The sequence below is a fragment of the Falco punctatus genome (genome assembly GCF_963210335.1).
Source record: "Falco punctatus genome assembly, chromosome: 2".
Classification (NCBI taxonomy): Eukaryota; Metazoa; Chordata; class Aves; order Falconiformes; family Falconidae; genus Falco; species Falco punctatus.
The window spans coordinates 47,415,399-47,440,033 of NC_137581.1; positions in this window are offsets into that span (position 1 = coordinate 47,415,399).

Genomic DNA, 24,635 nt, shown 5'->3' on the forward strand with positions numbered 1-24,635 from the left:
GGTGCTTTTTTATATATATACTCAATTAAATTGTGTAGCAAATGTGAGTGATTCCAAAGGACATTAGCCATCTTTTGAGATGTTCTTTTCAGAGGACCTTAAAAATGTTTTCTCCTTTTTAATGGGATCATCTGTGAGAGGGGTTTACACTTTCCCTACCTTTGCAATAGACAAAGTAACAGTCTATGACAATATCAGCAACTATCTCTATTAAACTTCTCCCTGCTTTTCTGGGATACTGTGAGTTACAGTTTTGATAGTACTTTGAAAATCTGAAAAACTACTACAGCAGCAGAAAACTGGACAGGTCTGGGAATACTTGGGTTTCTTTTCCAACTCCTTTCACTTAAACTCCTGCTGAAGGCAGGAGTTCTGGTCCAGGCACCCTGGAAAGCCCACTGGTCCCTGGTCTGTGATGTTTCTGTGGTGGAAGAAGAAAGTATGTATTTATATTCCTGCCTTGTTTTAAGCACTCAGCAAAGTCATTGACATGAAAATCCCCTTTTTTCTCCATTAAATGAGTAAACCTAAAGAAATTATTTTTTAAATATGATCTCCACTCTCACTCAACAGATGTGTGTCCCTCCTTCTTGTGTTCCCACTGCTGCAATTATCTTCGTGAAGCCATATGGGGAGGAGCACAGCCCAGGCATTCCCTGAGTTGACTCATTTATTAATCATTCATTATCTTTTGTAAGAATGAGTGAATTTACTGGCTTGTGTCTGAACAAGAGTTTTCTGAGCGGATTCTACAAGTCAGCATTTTCTGAGGCTGAAAAGAGCCTGAAGACGAGAAAAGAGCTGTCTTCCTCTGTTAACAGCACTTCCCCCACAGTCTGCTGCTTACTCTGAGTAGCCAAAGTAGCCAAGATGTGGTTTGTGCCCTGGCACTAGCTTTGTGCATGCAGAACGTCTTAACTTCTGTCGTGGTAGAGGACTGTGTTCTAACAAGCTGGTTGAAGCTTATGCTTCAGCTTGTCATGGTATGTTTATTTAAAAGCTTAAGAACTTGCCATGGTTTCACTTGATGTTATTAATAGGAAGTGTTTTGTTTTGACTCTCTTTCCTTCCTGATTTAGGGTCCTTTTTTCATCATGGCCATCCCCAGACACCTAAATGTATGTTCCTTCAGTGTCTTCCCACATGTTCTGAGGTCACATCTGCACAACCAGATAGGCAGCACAGAGATCACAACAGCGAAAATCAAGGCCAAAATGATCACAGGTTGCCTCACAGTAGGGTTGGCCAGATTTGAAATGTTCTGCTTGGAAGAATTTTTGACATATAAAAATATTCTTTAAGCCTTGGTACTCTCGCTTTCTCCCCCACCAGAGACAAATTCTGGTATAAAATCTTTTCGGGAAGTATTACAGAGAATTCAGGTTTCATCTGTCATTTTGGTTACAATTACCTGATATAGGACTATCTTAAAATGAAATGTTTTACAGAAAATGTAAATTAAATGCTTACATATCTGGGAAGAAAACAAAACCCACACAAACCCTTCATATTTCACTGGAATTAAATTTTAGAGTGGAAGAACATGCCTGAACAAAAGCCTCTTAAAGTGAATAGCATCACTCCTCTTGACCCTAGTGGCTTCTGGGTCAGGGTCTATGTGACTTAGTTTACCTCAAAGAGGGCCATTTAGTAGGTAGTTGATTGGTGTAACTAAATTCTGAAAACAAGTACAGTAGCTGCAGTGGGCTGATGAATATAGCTAAACTGCTGTTCTCTAAACAGTCAAACAGCTAAATATCACTTAAGTGGCTTGGCTTAAATTACCTTGGAACAAGTTACTGTGAAAGGGAAATGAAAGCATATAAATGAGTCTGAGACACTTGTATTCATTTGCAGAGAAGTGAGGGAAACAATTAAGATAAACCAGAAAATGGCAGGCGTGTTGAGCCATATGGCCCTTTCCTGTTTCTAACACTTCTTTTGTTTAACTTTTCCAAAGCAATTTTGTCACTATTATTACTGGGGTTGTTTCAGTTTTAAACATGTTTTCCTAGCATTCAATCTTTTCTCCAGCTGCCCCTCTCAAAAAAAAAAAAAAAAAAAAAGAAAGTTCCAGCCCAACTGCCCAACTAAAAATAAATGCTGGAAAAGTCTTTAAGATGCTCTTTGGCTCACATTGCCTTTAAAACGTTGCATTGTATGCTAGTTTCTTTTGTTTTTGCTTTCTGCGTGATTTGCCCAGCTGTTGGGCACTCCTATGTTCTGCTATAGCAAAACAGATGCAGACTAAGATCACATGGACTGCTCCAGTTGAATGAAAGCAGCTTTGGCCATTAATCCTGTCTATAGACTCTTTGCCTTTTTTTTTTTTCTCCTCTTTAACAAGTTGTCTTTTCTTTTGTCTTTTTTTTTTTCTTTTTTTCATTCTAGCTTTTAATCACAGTTTACCAAAAATTAAGAAATGGGTCTAAAAAAAGTGTGAGAGACAGAGATCAAGCAGGCTGCTGTGAGCTTTGAAGCCTAAAAAATAAAGGAAAAAAAGAAGCTTTTATTGTTCAGGAAATGGCAAATACCTAGCTCAGTTTAACAATTCTGTCTGGCTGCTAGATAGGGAAGTAATGCCTTTGGCAGTACATAAACTCTTGTTTTCTTGCTCTTTGTCTTCCGGTGTAAAACACTGTTGAAAAAATCACCTGTCCATTGCAAAGTTAAACTACTGGCTTTAACACAGTTGCATGGGAACTTCGGTTTATTAATGAATACAACATACCCTCTTTGATTTGAATGCTTTCAGAGCGCTGAAAAGATTCAAAAGGCATTGCTTCCTGCATCAGCGGCGTGCCTTTATACATCTCAGTGGTTCACCCCTACCCAGCTGCTATATCTCATTAACAAGCGTTTGGCCATCGCAGCAAACTTTGCAGTGTTGACACTTGAAAGGCCCAGGCAGGCGCTGGCAGGCTATCAGCTATGGCAACAGGAAACTGCCCCAAGACAACACTGAGAAAACAGCAGCTGCAAAAGCCAAAAGCAAAAGAGGATGGAGAGAGCTAGGTGTTTTCAGGCTGCGCTGTTTTCCATATGGGCTGTTTGTGCAGCAGAGCCATGCCAAGGGAGCAGGGGAGAGGAAAAAAGAGAAAAGAAAGGTCTAATAAGGAGGTTGATATAAGCTCGGTATATGCTAGGGCATTAAATACTTTTTTGTTACATTTTAATGGCTTCCTAAAGTCTATTTTCATGCAAATAAAAGCCTGCCTGTCTTAACGAGTTCACAAAAGCCAGGCCTGGGGCCCATCCGTGAATGGTGAATCGTGCTCCCTGAGCCATCTCTGGTCTGGGGAGGCTGCAGCCAGCCACACTTGCCAAAGGGACAGGCTGCCCCTGTCCCCTTCCCGGCAGCACGTCCCCTCTGCAGACACGTTGGACACTTAACTGGGTATCATTATACCCCACATAACTGAGGCTGCAGCCCTCAGCCCCAAAGGGGCTCTGTTTCCCTAGTGTTGCTGGAGTCAGCCAAAATGGGATCTTCACCATGCCAAGAACACCTGCTCTGCCGCTGCCCTGCTCCAGGCAGAGCATGTTTTCCACAGACTTTACATCCAACAGAGAGCTACTGAGATCAGAGGGGGAGGAAACCTACAGAAGCCGGTGGGGTGAATGCTTTTACGACTGTACATTGGGGTGGATGAAGCTCGCTGGCAATTGATGACAAAGGGCTGAAGCAGTAAAGGGATGGGGAAATGTGTAACATTGAAACTAGGATTCTAGCTTAACCATATTATACTTCTATTTTACATATGTTAAGGAAAGGTAAACCCTAAATGCAGTTTATCCTATTACCCTGTGTTTCCACGGATGTACCTAGGGTAGCCTGTGGGCAGGCACCAGGTTAACTGGTGCAAGTTAACTAAAACCCGCTCTGCGAGCAGCTGCAGCGAATCTTCAAGTAATGGGCAGATTCATACAACAGCAGCAAAAGCAGCAGCAACAGAAAACAGACTGACATGAGCTCAAGACTCACCACCACCTTAACATTTTCAATGGTCTGGAAAAAACCTCTCAAATAGTTTTAAGTTTTTAATAAGAGTCATTATTTTTCCAGTGGTTCAAATGTAGCGCTAACCATTACCATGTTTCTTCTTTCGGCTCCTTCAGGGGTTTTGCAGCTGTGAGAGGCTTGCAGGCGGATGTTTAGATAATCGAAGTTTGTATTTTACATTTACAGGTAGAAGTTGTATACACTATCACTATTACAGAAAATGGAAACTATTTTCTCAAGCCTCATGCGCGTCAAGCTCTGTGGTTTATACTAAAAGTGGATTTTATAGCCTGTTGTGTACACTTCATGTTTCCTGTGCCAAGGAACCACAAGACAGAAAACCTGCAATCTGTGAAGTTTCCCAGCCTCAGACCTCGGTGTAGCATCGTCATCAATGGTTTCCAGCACGGCTGCACACTCTTCAGGCTCTCTGTTGTTCAGCCGTGGGGTGACTCAGGTGGTGATGCACTAGGTGGCAAGCTTCCTTCTGTCAATATTGAACTTATGCCCTGCTATCCAGGTATGATACTACTATTTAAAGGACTGATGGGATACAAGAATAATGTGGTGACCGATTACTGTTGTTCAAGCTCCCATGGCAGTTAATTTTGGCGTGAGCGGAAATATTAACTCCTGGGCACAGGCCAAGTTTGAGTTTGTAGGAATACATTCTGCTTAAGCTTTCCTTTCCCATCCTTATGCTGGTTTGTAATCTTGTTCTTCCTGATGGCTTCTTTCCACATGACTCAAGGCTGCACACTGTAGTGTGGGAGATGATTTCTCTTAAGCCCAAGGAACAGGGCACAGTGCTGGTATCCTGAGTCAAGCAGAGAGAAAGTATAGCAGAACTGCTGTTAGTCTCTGTGATTAAAAGTGCTTACTCACCCTTTGTCCGAAAGTACAAACACCTAGAGATGTTTGAGATTAGTCCTGGATTTTTACAGATCTGTTGGCAAAAGAGCATGCACCTGACAGGGTAGAGCAAATGTAAGCTTACCAGGCTGCTTATTACCACAATACAGGACATTTGGAAATATCAGTTAATTTTCAAAAAGTTATTTTACTAAAAAGAGCTGCATGCTGCAAGAAGCACATAAAATGCCAGTTTTCCTGAGTTCATACTGGTTCCATATTATGTAACCAAATTACATTATTATTTTATATTTCTGGTACAATATGAAGTGCTGATCCCGATAGTCCTAAAAACCTTCCATACTTCAGATGTTTGCTAGTTGAGAAGCGATGCCCCTGGCAGTTAAAATGAGCAACGCTTGCTCTGCGGCTGGCACATCCCTGTAACAGAGCAGTTAGCTGTCATGCTTTCATGCCAGGAGTACGTGGGTGTGTTCACCTCAGTGTGTGACTCTCTTTTGCTCATTTGTGTAGCTTCTTAGGTTGTTTTTTTTCCTCTCCTGATCAGATACTTTCATGTTTTGGTATGAGTTTACACAGACACAGCCTCTGCTCTCTTCTCTTGTTTGAGGAAGAATTGCAGGATTCCCCCGGTGACATGCAAAATCATATCTAGAATATATAAGGGTGTTTCATGATTTACTTGTCATTTGTGTCATCCAGATAGGAAATTACTGGTCTGATGAAACAGTAAAGAGAGAATTTGGAGATGTAGTGTTATTTCCCCTGGGTGCTACACCAAAGCAATAAAACATTTATTGATATCAAAGTTGGTTCTTCACTGTCATCAAAAACAATTTCCAAGCAAAACAGGCTTACAGAAATAAAGAAGAATTTTCTGAGTCTATACTAAGAAGTACTTATTTCTGATTTTGAGAAGCAGCAGAATATACGACAAAATATAGCCTTGTTCTAGAAACGTAGAAAAAACTGTGCATCAGTCCTGGTAGACAAAACTGGTGCTCTGGCTTGCTGATTGGACAGCACTATTTTAAATTTATACACAAGAAGAAAGACATATGAGAAGCAATTAGCAGAGGAGAATATCACCAAATAGCTACTTTTATGACTATGATAAAGTATGACTGTACCTGAAAAAAACCCACTATAAAATGCAGTGCATATCTGTGCTTTTGTTTTTATTTTCTGTAACTTGATGAGTTCAGTGTCACTCATTTTGTGAAACTACATATCTCAGGTAATCTGAAACATTATGTATGTGGTTAAGACTAAATCTGTTATTTTAATGTGATGTCCTGCAAGTATTCTTTTCTCTTCTTCATCAGACCTGAAAAACATACATCTGACCTTATATTTTTAAAATGAAAGTGTAAATTATTTTTTATCTTCACGCCAAAAAAGGAATACTAAGGAATCTTTTCTTTTTTTTTTTTTTTTTTTTAATTTGGGGAGTTTGTTTTTTTTTTTTTTTTTTTAATTTGGGGAGGCCAGGAAGGGATTATAAGTTTGAATTTAAAATTCTATCACTTCAATATTACCAGACTTTCAGGAACATTGACGATACAAAACAGTCTACCTATCAAATAAAACACTAATTTCTGGAATGAGATTTTAAATGTGAAGTTTTGCTCCAAGATAATTTTTTTCTCTCTTTCTTAAACCTAGGATAAGATGAAACTATAAATACATGTTAACATATCCTTAATCACAAGGATACTACTGGGTATGTTTTAAGGAAATCCTCACCTTACAAATGTGTTTTAAAGGAAGCAAGTTTTGGGCTAGTAACTTGGCCACATAAATTTTTTAGGAGTCTTTTGGGTTGGTTTCTTCATGTGAGCATCTAAGAATATCTGTGGTAGACAAAACAGCTAGTCCCTGATGCACACAGCACACAAACATTTACACATTTTCCAGTTCATAAAAAGTGCCATGAAAAATAATTCATTATAGGCATATTTATTTGAAAGATTTCTTGGTGTTCTGCTTCAAGAAACTATGGCTGATTTGAAATTGAGAAAAGTGCCATAAAATGGGTTTCTTCAGCTCGATCAGGTTCAGTGAGGATTGTAAAGGACTGTAAAAGCCTGGTTTCATTCAGTCTCGTGCCTTTGCAAAGCTCCTGTGAATGTTTTGTATCATTGCTGTCAGATGTGATTTTCTCTGCCGCTGCAGATGTGCACAACAGATTTACTGTTACAAGTAATACACAGTAAATTCCTGACATAGAGGCATTTAGGGCCACTGCCAGATGTCTCATTTTAATAATACATTTGTATATCCTAGTTCTAGGGGGACAATTAAGCTGTGAACAATAAAGATAAAATCAGTGGAGGACAGGTATTACCACTTTATTGTTGTAGTCAATCTATGGTGCTCAATAAAATGAATTAATTCAGTTTTGGTTTTGTGTTGTTACAACAGGATTACTATCATCTAGGTCTCATTCAACAAATAGAGGATAAGGACATGTCTTTATTACAGCTGTCTGCATGGGAAGAAGGTAGCCTGTTGCTCCATCTCTTTGACAGTTTGGATGCAGAATTAACTCTGTCAAGCTCCAGGATGCATTAAGCAAATGCAGTCTCGATTCCATCCTCAGCAAATTAGTGACATTGAGAGATCCGTTGGCTGGGCATTGCCACTTGCTTATCTGTGTAATTGCTTGGGAAACATTGTCTGACCTTGTGAAGGACTTATCTGTTTGCTACAAGTACGGGGACACAGTTCAGGGAGGTTTTAATACTTTCTTTCTAGAGAACCCTTGGACAGAGTTCTTGAACAAGTTTTGTTTAGCTGGTACAAATAACAAGGGCTACCTCCACAGCTAAGGGTGTCTGGGAGTTGCTCAGAACGAAAGCCTCAACCCCAAAGAGAAACAGAGGGAGAGTGCAGGTCTAAATCATAAGTTGCCTTAAAATTAGTGGGATCATGCAGACACTGTTAAAAGAAACAGTAAAAAGTCCCTAGTGTTTACTGTAGCATTAGGCAAGTTAAGACCTGACTTTTCCAGAAATTCAATATTGTTTGAATTGAATGAGAAATTCTTAGTTGGTACTCGCTGCTCTGTGTTTAGCCCTATGGCACTCTCCAAGACGTACTAGGATTTTATGGTTATATGTTAATATTAAGAGGGGACGAATTATAACCATCGGAACACAGAAGAAATAAAAGGGTTATCGAGGGAAGTCTTCTCTAAAAACTTGTTAGTTTAAGTAATGCTCCTTTCTGGCCTTAGATAACCCAGTCTTACCTCACCTAAAGGTGTCATAATTTTTTCCAGCCAACTCCTACACTGAAACCCCACAGCGTGCTTTTAGATAAAGCATATATTCCAGAAGGACATTCAGTTTTGATTTAAAGGCTTTGCGAGATGAAGGACTCTGCGCTTCCCTGGGTGGTAGTTTGTGCCAATGTTTAATCACTGCCATGGGGAAGAAAGAAAAAGAGAAAAATCCATCCTGAAGTTTGAAACTGATTGGCTTTGACTCTTAGACTTCACTTCTCATAATGACTAAATAAGCAGTCGCATGGGCCCAGACTGCCCTTGTTCTGGCCTGCAGGGGTCTAGAAAATGGCTAACAACAGTTGGCTGTAGGCAGGGAGCCCTCTGGGTGGCTGTTTCCGATGGTGGCATCTGTGTGAAATTGCCAATAGCAGAGTGCGACGCAGTCCCTGTTCCCATGTTCAGGGCCTTTCTTTGGCTGGCTCCATGGCTGGCTCCTTCCTCTGGGGTTGTATCCTTTCTCTCGAGATGACCTGGTCTGAAGGCTGAGCTGGGCAGTGTGCCCCGCCGTCATGCACCCCAGTAAGCCTGGGCTGCACGCTAGGGTTGGAAGTGGCTGTGCTCTATCCTCACTTTGGGGAAAAAAAATCACATGCAGAGCTGAGGGGTGAGCCCTGGCATCCTCTAACAACCCACTGAACTAGAGCACAGGGAAATTAGGATGGTGGCCTGCATCTGCCTTCACTTTAAACGCATCCCTTATGATACTGAAGAGACAGGAAAGGGGTATAAAAGCTATGCTTTTAAAAGATTTGTTTTAAAGGCTGACGGTTGGAGAATCCCTCTCTTTTCAGAGCCATAGTAACATCACTTAGTATACATTATATCTTCCCACCATAGGATCTCCCTAAACTCTGGTCTGAAGCAAGCATGCTTGATTACAATCGATCTGGATTGCATGCTTTAGTAAATTCAATTTACAAGTGTCCCTCTTCAAACTACCCCTCCTTTCCTAGTGAAAATGAGACAGCATGTAGACAGACAGTTTTAAGAATTATCCCCTGGGCCCTGTTAAAGAAACCAATTCATAGATATTCATGTGTTAACCACATGTGTGTCACTTTGCCAGTAAGTACTTAGAAGCTAATGGTGATGGGGTAATGAAAATAGCTGCAACCATGGAAAGCCACTCAAAAACACACAAACTTTTTGAAAAGCAATGAATCAATTAACAAGCCATTGACCGATCAACATGGAATATCAGAATAAGAAGAGCTATTAACAGTCCTGCCAAACCATTATTAGTAATTCTTAGCTTTCTTCAGGCACATCCTCTTCTCCTCCCACCCCTTTACAGTTTTCCTTGCAAAGAGTAGAAGCCAAGTGCCAAATTACTTTCCTGATTTCAGTGGTCCAGAAAGTCTCCCTGGCATAAATCAAGCTGTTCTGGAGATGTCTCCCCTCAGCTGGGTCTGGCAGATTAGCAATGAAGAGGGAAGAGACAATGGTACACTCAGCCTTCCAAAAAGCACATTAGTTGAGAGCTAATAGCTGATTAGTAAAATCTTCCCATCATTTAAAGATGCATTTTCGTTAGTGATGAAAGCCAGGTCTCTTAGACCTCAAGTCAGCGTCTGGTCTTTTAGGTCAGTTCCAGGGTAGGTTTACATTGCGATTAGCATGGAGTTTGCAGTTTGAGTAGGCATATGTGCAAGTTAGCTTTTAACGTCAGTCTGGACAAGATTCAGTGGTGTAGCTGCAGCAGAACCCAAAAAGGACACTCCAACTGAATTATGTGCTGCTGTTAGCGTCCAGTCAAGCTAATGAACCACATAAAGCCTTAAGTGAGGTTGTAGCAGACCATACACTTCACTGTTGCTCTCCGCAGTAATTTCAATATTACCTTTGGACTGTAAGGCAAGTAGTGTCGTCTGCCTCAGAACTGAAAACTACATTGATGTTTTACCTTGCTTTTCCTCTGTAAGATGAAAAGAGTGTCAGCATGGAATTTGCAGCACATGAGTTATGATTTTCTCAAGTCTTGAGAATGACATTTGTGTAATTAATGACTGGTAACTATTGCATCCAACTTTAAACTCAGCTAAGTGGCTTCGTGAACTGTTTTTTTTTCTTGGTCTGCTGATACATAACCTCAACTTTTTCAAAAAAGTGATGGAATGCAAGGGTATATGATTATAAAAGAAGATGCAACTAGATGAGTATTTAGGGTCAAATATAGTTATTTTAGAGAATATTTGTAAATAATGACTTTATTTTTGAATCTCATTTTACTATGAGATTGCAAATTCTTTATGAAATGAAAAATTATGTTGTTACATATTGTACTTACATAGATACTGTTACCAAAATACTTTCCTGTTAAAGAGCTCACATGCAAAAAAGGTTTTTTAAAACACTTACGACTTTGCAGTCTTGATTAATTTTTTGTTGTCTCAACAATATGAAATATAAATTATAAATACATTATTTTAACACTGATAATCTCTTACAAATCTACTGTTAGTGTTAAACGTTATAACATTCTTTAGCGTGTCTACTAAATAGATCAAGAATAAATTGACTGCAATGTGTAAAGATGTAATTTAACCTGAGTTTAGCAGGACATTTATGTGTATATCTGGTTTTATACATATAAAAAAGAAAACAGAGATATACGATACACATAAACAACTCTTCTTTTCGCAGAAGAACTTATACCAGTGCCTGCCAAAAACCAGTTTCCATAGGAGGTGATTACCTTGAAGCACTAATGTTCCTAAGTCTTGTGATACATGTCTTCTTGCTTTTTTTCTGAAAGCTTTCACTGTCGGAGTAAGGTGATTAAGGAGAAACCTCAGCTTTCATTTAAAATCTTAACATTATCTCCCATCTGACAGCTTGTACAAATCTGTTGACTAAATCCATTTGACTTTTGTAGCCACCTGAACCTCAACAGGCACAATGCAGAAGCTGAAACAGCATCTTCTCGATGCTCGGGTGGCTGCATATCCTCCCTCATTTCTGAGGCATTCTCTGACTGTGGAACTACCGTGATAAACAAAAGAGAGGCCACAATCCTCTCAAGTACTGGAGCCTTGATTTTCCATATTGCTTAACTACTATTTCGTTCTCCAACTCAATTTTGGACCGCCCCCACCAGCTGCCACTGTAACAAAGCTCAGGAGTGGCTAAGGAGGGTTGCATTCAGAGGACATGACTGTACCAGTCTGGCCTCAATCTATCCTAAACAATCCTCTGATGGCATCCCAAACCTCAAACACCTATATGGGCCTTCACGCAGGCAATAAATAACTTCAGTCCTCCCTGGCAGCTGTGACACAGCCCTTACACTATTTTAGACACATCTATCTGGAACAAAACATGCAATAAGTAATAAGAACATCCCAAGAACTCTTGGTACTGAGGAAAACTCTGGACAAACTGCTATGTAGCCTGGGCAAAGTCAGCCTGTTCTAGGTGTCACTAGCCCTGGGATTCCAAGGCCAGGCAGCCTTGGGATCAGTGCCAGTCTCTAAATAGTACAGTGGACTTTGGAAAATGAGGCTTCTATGTTTGTATGCGAATCTAATTAGTATATTAATTTTCATTATGCCAATATTCCCCAGCAGTCAAGCCAGATCTCCATTTACCAGGTCATTAATGATTTGCCTGATAATCAGATCTAAGTTGATTTTAACTGTTTGTTTTAAGTCCCTGGGGATTAGAATACCTGGATGTTTTAGTGCTATTGGGGACCACTGAAAAATCCCACCGACTAAGTAATGCCTGGTATGTTTGTTCAGTTAATCCTAACAGCTCAAGCTTGTTCCAATTAATTTTATACCCCGACAACTGCCTGAACTTTTCAGGTTCTGTACAGATCCTTACAAATCACTATAAAATAGAACAGTCTGAACACCAACTTTAATAGACAAAAAGGTTTTAAATCTCATGGAACACTTCTCTGCACACTAAAAGAGCTCTCCTTGGTTTATTCTATGCAGCAAGCATTTATGCCTGGGTTTAGCTTCAGCATATGTAGGGTTCTACTGGTGCATCTATGCCTAAAGCTCAGACTATATTTATAACTGGACTGGCTGGGTCAAAGCCTTGTTTAGGACAGTCCAAATAGCCATTCTTGCTGGGAGACTTAAAATCAGGAAGAAAATATTTACCTATAAAGCCATTTTTCCTCCAACTTCATGCAGGCACCACAGTTCAAAAGTGTTTTCATACAGACCACCCTGACCTCTGGACCCAGCTCAGACTAGGCAGAGACTTACAACAGAAACAGAGGTAGCCCAGCTCCCCCATTTATGGGCTCATCTAGAGTCTTTTGTGGTCATCTCAGATTAAATGCACCTGGAGGCCCTTGCTGGGTTAATGGCCTTCACCAGGTTACTAAAAAAAAGATAGGGAACTGAAATTTGCCCATGTTCCAGCTTGGCCCTTAGTAACAAGGTCTCCTATTATGTATGAGATAAAATAAGGGGGAAGTAAGCATAAATCTCCAAAAAGATCACTCTCAAGTGTTCTGCCATGCTCTCCTGCAAGGTTACACGCCCAGGACTCCTTTCTCATCTGCCACCCATGGGTCATCTCCCTCAAGACACAGGTGCTCACCATCTTTATTACTGTCTATCCAGGTGCCCTTTATGACTTGATCCTTGGAGGCATGGTTTCCTAACTCAGGTCTCCAAACTTGAGGCTGTGGGAGTTTCAAAATCAGTGGATTTTTAAATCAGTTTAGCTAGAGTATCTGTCTCCTGCATATTTAGAGGAAGCATGACCATGGCTGAGGTGGAACAGCTGAATGAGGGGAGGCTATAGAATTCCCTCTGCAGTTTATAGTCCATGATTTTAAACTGTTGCTCCACACTTCTTACACCTCTGGGTTTACTGTATCAGAAAACATGGCTAGTCCTAACAGTCTTGTGATGGAGCTATTGGCTCTTGGCAAGGTTATGAGCTGCCCAATTGCCCATCTTCCAGCAAAGATCTTCCACAACTTGGGCCCTCTCTGCTTCTGTCAGGAGCTGCTGGATGTTCTGGAAATGGTGAAGTGTAGTCATCCACAGAGGAGATGGTGAGGGACAGCACCGTCTGCACTGCTACCAGCCTTCATTCTGGGGCAAGATCACCCCTTGTGTCATTGCAGGTTCACAAATAGACTGGTACTGGGTAAACATAATTTGGTCCTTTAAGCCAAGAGCTCATGCTACAGCAGCCTGTCAGACCCTTACACCAAAGGTTTCTTTAAGGAAAGCCTGAGGTCTCATTCAATGACAGGCATATCCAAGACCTGATCTGTTTCTCTTGCAGAGGAACAGCTGTCTTCTCCTCTCTGCACAGTTTGCTCTGCCCCCACAGGTCTAGAGACCCAGAAATGGACTCAGAAACACCCTGTTCACCAGTGCCCTTGGTCAAGGAGTGAGGAAATCCATCCAACAGTGGTACAAGCTCTTCCATCTCTTAGGCAACGTGTATCACTTATGGGTTACTTCACTGGATGGCTAGTGGGCTGCTCTCTGGTGATGAAAGATGGGCTGCCTGAAGAGCTAGGGGTTTGGCAACCAAGGGGAGGCTGGTAGGAACTCGCTGGGAGGAACTGTGGGACTGGACAGTGCCATATTCTTACAAAAGAGAGCACAGCATGTCATACCAGAGCCACTGAACTGGAGGGGGATGTTATGTCTAGCAGTATGAGTTTCCAGGGACATGCACGATACTGGTGGCCTGCAGAAGTGTATCAGTAGGCTATTCCCAGGCCACCTGGAAAAGTCCACTGGAGGGTGTTGGGAGAGGTGGGTGCACCTGAGGTATCATTTGCATTCAGAATGCCTTGAAACATCATTCTGAAAACTGCATAAACAGGGAGTGTACCACTCACACCAGGAGGTAATATCCGAAGACAATTTGTGCAAGCACTCCCCAGAGCAAGGAAGGGGTCCACAGTCTCTCTCAGAAGTACAGGCAACTTATAGATGATGAGTAAAGGAAAATGTAACAGTGACCGAAATAACTGGGAGTAAGAAGTTAGCACTGACTGTCAGTCTAAAGTGTCCCTGCTAGACATTTGTCTCTTGCCTTTTCTATCCCCAGAGCAAGAAAGTAAGACAGTGGGTTTTGTTGACAGCTGCAAGAAAAACAAAAGTCTGGGGAAAAGCTTACTCTAAGCCCTCCTTACCTTCTTCACAGAGGGAGGGCTGGAGTCGGGGGAGCTCACAGCAGGGACAGGGTCGGCGGTTCGGTGAGCGATGGCAGGGCTCCGGGGAAGACGACGGGAAGTAAGAACCGACCATCTCCCTGCCTGGTGCAAACACACACAGACTTAACCTACAGCTGAACTTTTGCCCTTAAGTGACCAGTGCCATTAGGACGCAGGTCAAAAGGTTGCAGGGTGACAGAAAATGGAACTTTATTGAATGAAAGAGAAAATGAAAAAATTCCTTTGTTTGCTTAACTCCGTGTGGTTTGTATAGCCGCTGTGATCCCATAATAGAGTCCAGAGTGAAAAAGTAACTTGATTTATCACATGCAAGATAAAAAATAAAAAGGGGAGGGGAGGGGATTTCACTAAGGGAATAACTAAAAAAAAAAAAGAGTGAAAGAATAAAATCCCCAAATCCCTAAAACATTAGAATAAATGTGACTTTAATCAATAAACCCCCTTTTCTATAAATGAGGCAGAGAAAGAATTTGCACTCTTTAGGAGCAAGTGTATATTAAGAACACCAGTGTATATATCAGTGAATATTAAGGACACCAGTGAGGCATGTTAAAAGAATATTCTTCCTGTTTGAGTCAGGAAAAAATGGGCATGTGTATGAGCATGCGGCTTGAAAATATTTTGGTTTGACACATGTTGGAGTGCAAAATCATATCCTTAGATGCATAGTCCATTTGCATTTGCATGCAAATGTAAAACCCAGATATTTAAAATCAGTCTGAGGAGAAGAAATATCTCTGGATAAGTATAGAGAAAACATGGTAGGGCTCTGGCCTATTATTTGGAAATTAGAGATTCCAAATGAGGTCAGCTAAATGTAACCTGAAATCTCAGCATATTTGTCATGCTTAGTATGTGTTGGGATTTTTTTTTTCATTTCTTGACAGAATGCGGTCCATCAGTAAATATATGACTGGTTAAAATCACATGTTTCAAAATAATGGATTTTTAGTGGAGTGGCATATTCTGAATGAGATCCAGAGAGTTTTAAGGAGTAATGTGCTACTTCTGAGCTGTCTCACTAGTGAGATAGAAATCAGTGGATCTAAAGCAGAATAAATCTAATGAAGTCCAAAGCTATGCCAGGTAAGTACTTTTCAGGACATATAGATACTCCTAGAAACACACACAAAAAAATAATAATTAAAATAAGTGTTACAGACAGACCTTTAGTGAATTAAATGTTTCATGATCTGTCTTTCAGAACACTAAGGAGCAGATTTTTCCCCTGAAGTGCATATAAAAGTTCTGTGAGTGTGATGAGTGGTACTGTACTCAATGTGTTCATAAATAGTACTTGAGGGGCAGGAGGCTGAAATGCTACTTGCTATGAACAGGGCATCAGAAGCTGCCTTCCAGCTGAGGCTCCTACATCTCTATTACTCTTCCTACTTGCTTTGCAGTGCCTCCTCTCTCACTCTCCTTTCCGTCAGTCAGCCCACAACCTGCATAGTGCAACAATTACGTCTATGCCCTCAATGTGTCCCACAACCTCTTCTTTTTGATCACTGTGAACAACTAAACCATCTGGCCTGCCACTTAGCGCCAGAGAGTGACATAGTCTACAGACCATGTCTCCAAGGGTCTTCATTTCCAGAATATGTCTATGTCTTGCTAATACTTTTTGTGTTGTGTCACAGACACAGGCCATTCTTTCTCATCCATACAGCTAAGACTCTTACTCAGACTAATTTTGGGTGTTGCAGTCATGTAACTCAGTTACTGCAGTACTCTGTGTTTTTGTTCCTGACAAATGCAGCCATGCTCTCTTCATATATATTTGGAGTGCTGCTGTCAAGATCATTATCCCATCTGTTGCCTTGAGTTTGTCATAACTCTATTTATCTTTTTGCACTGCCTCCTCCTCCTCCACTGTAACAAGTGCACCACATCTCCCTATTCCCACTTAAATGACACTGTAAGCCGTACTAAAACTCTGACTGTTACCTCCATTTGGACTGTAATATCAGTTTCCGTCATCTCCTTTTCATTTTTCAGACAAGCATTTCCAATTTTTCATCTTCCTTTCCACACACGTTTGGGAGAAAATCCCCATAAATATGTGCAAACCTGCCTTGTTTTCTGACCTCAAGAAGTCTGTTCCATTGACTGGTGCTATAACACAGGTTCCTTCAGCTTTTCCATCAGGCTGTATGATTCCATCTAGTGTAAGCACTCAGACTCTTGAAATCTTCCCTTTTTGTTCTCATTAATACAATGCCTAAAACAATGGGGTCCTCATTCCTGACTAAGGTTTCCAGTTTACTTGGGTAATATAAATAGTAATTATTAGTAATAACCCTCTTGGTCACATAAAGCTATATCAAGAGTAACTCCATTAATATAAGTATAAATAATCCATGCTTATGTGGGTATAATGGAGAACAAAATTTTCTCCTTATTTTAGTTTTTCTGTTCACCTATAGAGACTAGTTAACTACTATATATCTCCCCTTACACCCCCCAAGATTTTAGAAAAGGTGGCTTTAAGAAAAATCAACAAAATCCAAATGTATAATGAAGTGTATTTCACATGCAATATTATGAATGAACTTTGAGGCTGTAAATTAAATGCCTACGAAATCCCTTAAAATGCTATTTAAAAATAAACTTGTTTCTACATGAAATCTTCAAGGCACTTTATGTTTATTTTCTCATTCTCTCTCTTCTGTTCTCACAAGCATAGTTAGATACATCACAGTTTACTGGCTTGCAGCTTGTCTCTCTGAAAACAATGAAAGCTGCTTTTAAGGTCATGGGAAGAATCTGAAAGAAGGATTTTATATTTTGCAGAGCAAACTTGCTTCTGATCTAAGATCCTTTATGCCAAGTTTCAGTGAATTTTTACAGCCAAGTTATACACTTCCTCTGACAGTTTTTTAATGCTACCAGACAATTTGGCTACATGGTATTGTTATCAAAATTCTAAAAGAAATACTCAACAAGTCATTATGTCGGGGAACTAGTGGCACTAGACAGTTATTATGATTTTAATGTTGTTTCTGTTCAGCAGGTATTAACATGTTTGGAAAAAGGGAAGAAAGGATGGTAATAAAGGCTAGAATTTTTTTGTGGGTGGATGAATGATTAGGCTTCAGCACACTGCCAGAGACAGAAAGTAATCTGTGGAAGGCATTGTTCAAAGCAGAGATATTTTGGGATTGGAAGTATTGTGCATTGTATAACGTATGCCAACCTTTCTGGGAGGTCAAGTCAGAGTAGTGGGAGAAATTTAGAAAAAAAACCACCACAACAAATCCCACTGTATTTCATCATCTTCACCTACTCGCCAAGAATTTGGTGTCTGGAAAATATGAATCTAGCAATTGAACTTGCCTTTCTCAACAATAATATCTGCTAGACAATATAGATGTATCCTTATAAACAAAGCCAATGTATCCTGTACAGTGATGGAGGGTTTCTGCAGCTATTGCAGAAGAGAATGTAAAAAATATTGAGTACTTAGGGTAGAATTTTTCTGTAATCAACTTACACCTGTGCTTGGTATGGACAAAGCATCTGTGGATGCATCTTTTAATCAAGAGATTTGGAATACTGTGGCAGACTAGATGATTCATTTAGACCAAACAGATGACGTCAGGTATAAGACTTGCAGATGGTTGCAGGTAAAGGATATGAGTCCCACTTACAGAAACTACCTATACTTTTTGTTTTGGCAGTGCTCATTGTGCATGTAAAGCACCAATCTCTGATCACTGCTGGTAGCATCACAACTACAGTCATGATGTTGAATGCAGCAGAATGCATTTATACAAAAGCAGCTAGATGATCCCATTTAATATTAAAAAAGCCCACCATGAAAAAATTATGGATCAGTTGAAAAAAACAAATAACCTCCTTAAAAATAACAGAACAAAAATAGGTTAATTACTTTTCAGATATCAGCAAGTGCCATGGGCAATCAGTCTGTAGCTTCTCTGTGAAAACTGCCAGCTTGTTCTGGCAGAGCTAAAGAGGGGCTACTGTTGGGAAATAACTAAGGTGCTCCCTCATTTAACACAGACCACAGAACAGCTGCAGATATGAATGCCTTTCAGTCACCATTGATCAGGGATCGATTCAAATTACTGACCTAGAAATAAAAGGCTGTCTATTGAAGAACGAATTTCCTATACCATTCTGTCTTCAGTAATGAGAAATGGAAGTGTCTGCCACATTTAACTTTCAGCTGTCAAATATAGAATAGATGACCTCAAAGCATGACAATATGAAAAAACCTCTAAAACTTAGGGCATTTTTCCTGTTAAGTGCTTTTTTGGTTTGTTTGTGTTTCTTTGTCAGCTTTCTCACTGAGCTTGGTAGTTAGGTGTTTACTATATTAGGCGAAAGTAGGAAAATAATATTTCACTTTCCACACCTCACAAAAACTTGCTTTAGAAGTACTTTCTCAATTCTAAACTTCTTAACTTACATTAAAATCCTCAGGGAGGGTGTGCTTTCAAGTGCTAGGCTAGAGCACTCAGGATTTGGATTCCAGTCCTTGACTTTGTAAGGACTACCTCCACAGCCTTGGCAAGCTGCTCTATATATATTTTCTCCATCTCAGATTCCCATTTACTAATGGTGAAAAGTAATGTTTCCCTATCCTGGGAATATCATGAAACTGAAGTCACAGGTAACTGAAAGACGCTCTGCTACACATGTACCAATGATCAACTTGACAATCTTACTGGTCTCTTATGACTAGCTAATGTTTCCTTTGAAGGCTGAGTTAGGAATACAAGGCTGCAATGTAAGATTTATGGGTATCATTTTCATGCTTATGGACCTTAGAGATAAAAACAAACAACTCTCCTCTCTCCCCAGCCACTGAAGAAAATGGGTCAATCGAAAATTATCACAGTGACAGGTTTTTCCTTTCATTAGGATTACAAAACATTCAGCGTTAGTAAGAATTGTAGAGATTTTTCTGACAGAATTAATTATTCTGAATGATTAGTTTGTTATGCTCCTTGCAGGCACCAAGTTTGGAAGAGGAAGTGCTTTGTCTTTCGATTAAAAATATCCAAACAGCTCTGTGGAGTCATGATCTGAGAAACCAAAACAAGTCCTTAACCATAGATAAATGAAGGTTGGCTGATCCCAGTTTGTAGAAAGCCAGAGGAAGCCCTCTGCTCTGACCTCACGCCCTCTGGCATCACAGCTGGTGCACGAGCACAAAGACAACTTGGATGTAGGTGCTGCTATGGGCACTTTACACAGGCTAGATTGTAAATTTGTATATTTATGAGTGTCCTGCAGGGGTTCCCACCAACTCAGAAGACAAAGCAAGAGCTGAACTGAACAAAGCATATCCATAAAAGCTCCTCTGATTGCTACTATTAAAAAAATGGAGGCCATAAACAAATTTACTGTGTACTGTTTCTTAAGCAGGGGAGGCAGGAAAGCAGAGGATGCCTCCCTTGAACTGAAGGAGGTGTATGTGCTACACAGGGTGAGTGCAGAAGGTATATGAGCTCTATGAAAAATAAATCTGGCTGCCAGAAATGTTTTCCTTTACACTTCTTACTGCTGGGCTGTGGACATGAATTTCCTTCTACCTGAAATCTCAGATTGCCTTGGCAGAAGCTTGTAAATACGCATTTGTAGCATATGTAAAACAGGTACTTTGGGATTTCTGGAGTGGTTTTGGGTTTTCTTTATATAAATTCAGAAGGGGAAGAATAGTTTTGAAACTGTCCTGGCATGTACCAGCATACTCCAAAGTACTTCAAGGTCCACCTCCAACTTGCATATTTTTCATTTTCATTCACCCTTTCTAGAAATAAGGACAACTTGCTTATTTTTGATGCCAACACCTATTATGGAGCATTAGATATGGTTCAAAAATCACAGCAGTTTAAGACAAGAGACTAATTTCTGGGGGAATGATTGACAGAGAAAGCTACGTTTCTTTCAAAATGCCAGGCCTGGTGGTTCCTTCCAGTCCTGTGTACAAAGAGAGCAGTTCATAGAATCATAGAATGGTTTGTGTTGGAAGGGGCCTTAAAGATCATCTAGTTCCAACCATTTTCCAGGACTGCCTGCTCTGGTTTCCTACTCACGCTAAGGAGTTCTGCAAAGCACCACAGAGGCTGGTAAAGTGGGGAATGAAGCTTGGGTAGAGGTGAAAACGTAGCAACCTCTTTAAAGCTGCCTTGATGGAAACAAGTTTTTGTCTGACTGTGTGTCAGTCATACACTTGTTCTGCTGTAGTCTGCCTTGTACTGCAGGTACCCAGCTGGAAAACGTTACTGCTTCCCAAAGCTGCTACTGTGAAGTTAAATACATTGCTGGCTGACTGCGCAATGAAAACCCAAAGCAAAAAACAGTGGATATTCCCAGTGGGTCTGCAAGTCCCACAGGTGGTAAGGAGTATCTCTGTGGCCCAGCAGTGGGATCTCCAAAGACCTTTAGCACACCTGGGATCAGTCTCTGGCAACATGACCCACTGAGGTGCATAGCAAATGCCAAAGTCACAGGGTATTAGAACATGAAGATACTTATGCCGTATCTTTCTGCATTGCACTTGGATCCTTTTTCAGATAAATGGTTTTTAAGACTTAGAAGAAACTTTATACTGATGCAAACTGGATAACTAGCATGGCACCTAATCTGCTTCCCAGGGCAAGCATCAAACACAGCCAAGAGGTCCACATGGACTTATTTTTCTTCTTTTTTTTTTTTTTTTTTTCCTTAACTTTAATTAGTGCCAGGTAAGTTTTGGGTAGAAATTGGAAATTGGATATCTAGCTTAGTTGGAATTCATGGTCTGGAAACCACTAAGAAAAGCCAGTTCCAGTGTTTTACATCTCAAGCCTAGCGTCACGTGGTCGCACTCTGTCATGCAGTAACACTGACAGTGGCGCAGGAAATAGCTTGGAGGAACGCCCTCATTCTGTTTCATTTGGAGCTCATTTGTTCTGAAACTCACAGTGACAGAATTATGGTGCAGTTTTAATAAGAGTATGTGTCTAAACTCATACTCATGGTTTTTCTGCAAATCTGGATTAGAGGATCTCATTTTTCTCCTCCCACACATGCATTCTCTGCCAACTGCTCTAACAATGACCTGTATTCATCCACGCTGTAACTCTGTTGACATCATCAGGCTACAACAGAGATAAATTTGGTCCAATGAGGCAAAGTGCTGTGAAATGGTTTGATTTTTCTCTTTTACCCAAGGAAAATGCATCTGGAAGCATATCATACTTTCATGCTGACACACAGGAATGTCTTTATCATTATCAGGTGACTGATATTCCTGCAGATTCACGAGGTTTTCTTTAAATAGATACTTAAATTGAAAATTTGGTGCATAATATTTTTTTCTATTGCAATACAAATCCATGAGTTCTTTATTCTTCTTCTTATAAACAAACTCTCAGAATTAGCAGTATGATTTTTTTTTTCAAAATGATAGGTGTTTCCTGCCTTCTTTCTGTTTTTGAGGACATTTAAGTTCCATGAGAGCCATGATCCAAAAATGCAGTATTCAAGAGTGCCTAAGTGTTTCTGGAGACTGATTTACATCTTCAAAAGTAGCTCAAGCAATGACAACAACAGGATTTAGGAACACAGAGTCAGGAAGAATTCAAGAGTAGTGTCACAGTGCCATAATGTCTTTTAGCTAGTTAAATGAGTGATGCATGCAACCTTAATTTAGGAAACTAAGTTGCCTGGTCCATGAATAGGAATTGCTAGTGCCAAAGACTAGAATTTGCAGCACCTAGCACACTGAGCAGAGGTACACCTAAACAACCCAAAAGTAAGAGCTGTGAAAGAGATATATCTGAGATCGTGCCTCTTGCCCAGACACAAGAATTAACTACATCCTTCAGATAGGTGACTCTAAAACGAAGACCTAGAGCCAGAAGTTGCCTTTGTATGCACATGAGTGGATTGCTGTTTTCCTTTAAAATGCAGCTTTGTAAGAGTAAAGTGTCTTTTACTCAAGGAATGTGAACTTCCTTTTTTGTACAGTACAGTGGAACTGGAGACAGAGAGATTTCTTTTGCATTGATTTTATTTTTTTATCTCAGGTTTATAACAGAAAAGATAATCAAAGGTGGTGTTCACAGAATAAAAAGCTCTTGAATTGTCTAGCTAACATATGCAATAAAGTCTGTTGCTAACAAAATCAGTTATCAGGTTGTTCACAATGAAATCTGAACGACCAACACCTGATACTGGCAGATTTTTTTTCAGAGCTCCTCAAAATATGAGATTCTGCTGCTTTGAAATGTGTTGCAAGATGAACATCTCAGATTCACCTGTAAACTACTTACTACAAGTGGGACTTAGAAATGACCATATCTGAGGTTTTGCAGTTTTCTTTGGCTTTGGTATAATCAAATTCAAATTATCTTCCTGCAAAATTGGTATAGTAATACTTAAATGCTTGCAAAAGACTTAATTAGTTACTTAATATTTATACAGTCATCAAAGATCCTTTTCTGTGAGATATCATGCTAATTTTGCTACAAGAGATTTCATTGAAAATTTAATAAAAAATTGTAATACAATGATTTAAATTCCTTACTGTATTTGAATTTAATGTATTATTTAACAAAAAAATAAAATTAAATTATTAGCACACCCTGACACACCCCACTTCCCCGCAAGCAAGCAAACAAACAAACAAACAAACCAACAAACCAAAAATATCAGGTAATCAAAGCCATGTAAACAAGAAAATGGGAGAAGGAAGATTCTGTAGTAAAATCTGATCAATTTGAGTTACCTCCATGCCCTGTGAAGCTCATTTTCATCTTGCTGCCTGGTTTACGCATACTGCAAATAACACCACGCAGAAGACGGTTCTGCATGATGGGAATTCAGGCCCTGGTGCCAGTCCTTCAAAAACTGACTCCTTGTATTGCTTAAAAAAATGGATGGAAATAAAAACAACCAGCTGGTTCAGAGTGAAACTGTAGTCTGGTTTGGGATCACTTGCTTCCAGCCCAGATAACTTTTTGCAACTGTTTGTTCTCACTGCATGCACAAGGGCAGAGTCCTATGCTAAAACTCATGCACAGTTGACTGCGAGGTTAATTTGTGGCAGGGCTGCCCACAATGCTGGCTAGCCAATCTGAGGAGCAAATGAAGTACTAGAATCCATGATCTACAGATAAACCGAGCATGTACCAGACAAACCAAGTAATGTACCAGAATGGTACATTACACAAGTTCTGAAACTGAACAGCTCATAGAGCAAATTAAAAATGGAAATGGGGGTGTTTGCCTGGCAGGACATACTTCCTCTTCCCATCTTCCAGTTTCATATATGGTGAGGGAAAAAATACCAGAAAAAGAAAGCAAACCTTAGGAGATTAGGGAGACTAGCAGATCCCTTTTGTCCATATCTGCTGGAGAAAAGATTGAGAAAAAGTCTGTTGAGCCCAGGCAAGTAGAAAATAGTGCCTGGCTGAATCCATGTAATCTATCACCATATCAGGCTGGGCCAGGCCAGCAAATATGAGAGCACCACAGCGCAGCTCAGGGTGAGGCAGTATCTCTGAGTACCAGATCACAGCAGTACCTGTATTGCTGAGGAGTCGCACACAGACAGATCACGTCTTTTGAATGGCTGGCAATGTTCTAATGCAGCCCAGGAGGCTGCTTTGTCTTTTTTGCTGCAAGGACACAGATGGCTCATGGTCAAATGCAGTGCCCAACAGGACTCCCATGTCCTTTTCTGGAGAGCTGCTTTCCATCTGGTTGGTCTCCAGTGTGTACAGACACATGGTGTTGCTCGTACCGAGGAGCAGGACATTGCACTTCACTTTGTGGAATTTCATGGTGTTCTTGTCGGCTCATTTCTCCAGCCTGTCAAGGTCCCTCTGAGTATCACCCACCTCTCCCAATTTTGAACTGCCTGTAAGCTTGCTGTGGAAAGAGTTTATTCCATCATCTCAATCATTAATAAAGAGCCTTCATCACAGTAGATGTTGTCTTTAAAATTAGTAGATACCTGCTCACTTGTGCAGATGACGTGTGTATGACCATACTGAATGTCTGAGAAGGAGCTACTAGATCCTAGATCCATACTAGTAATTGTGTGATGATGACAGTGAATTTGTCATCTCTATTTGGATTATAAATTTAGTTGGCCTTTGTTTGAATTGTGTGGTATAAGCAATTAATGGACTGAGTTTTCTCACCACACAGATCATATGCTGTTTTTTCCCATAGCTAGGAAGCTAGTCTCAAGTAATTGTTGGTATCCCTCTACAAAGAATCAAAGTTGCACACGATATGCAACACTATGCATGTCTAGAACATACTGGAAAAAACTAGATTAC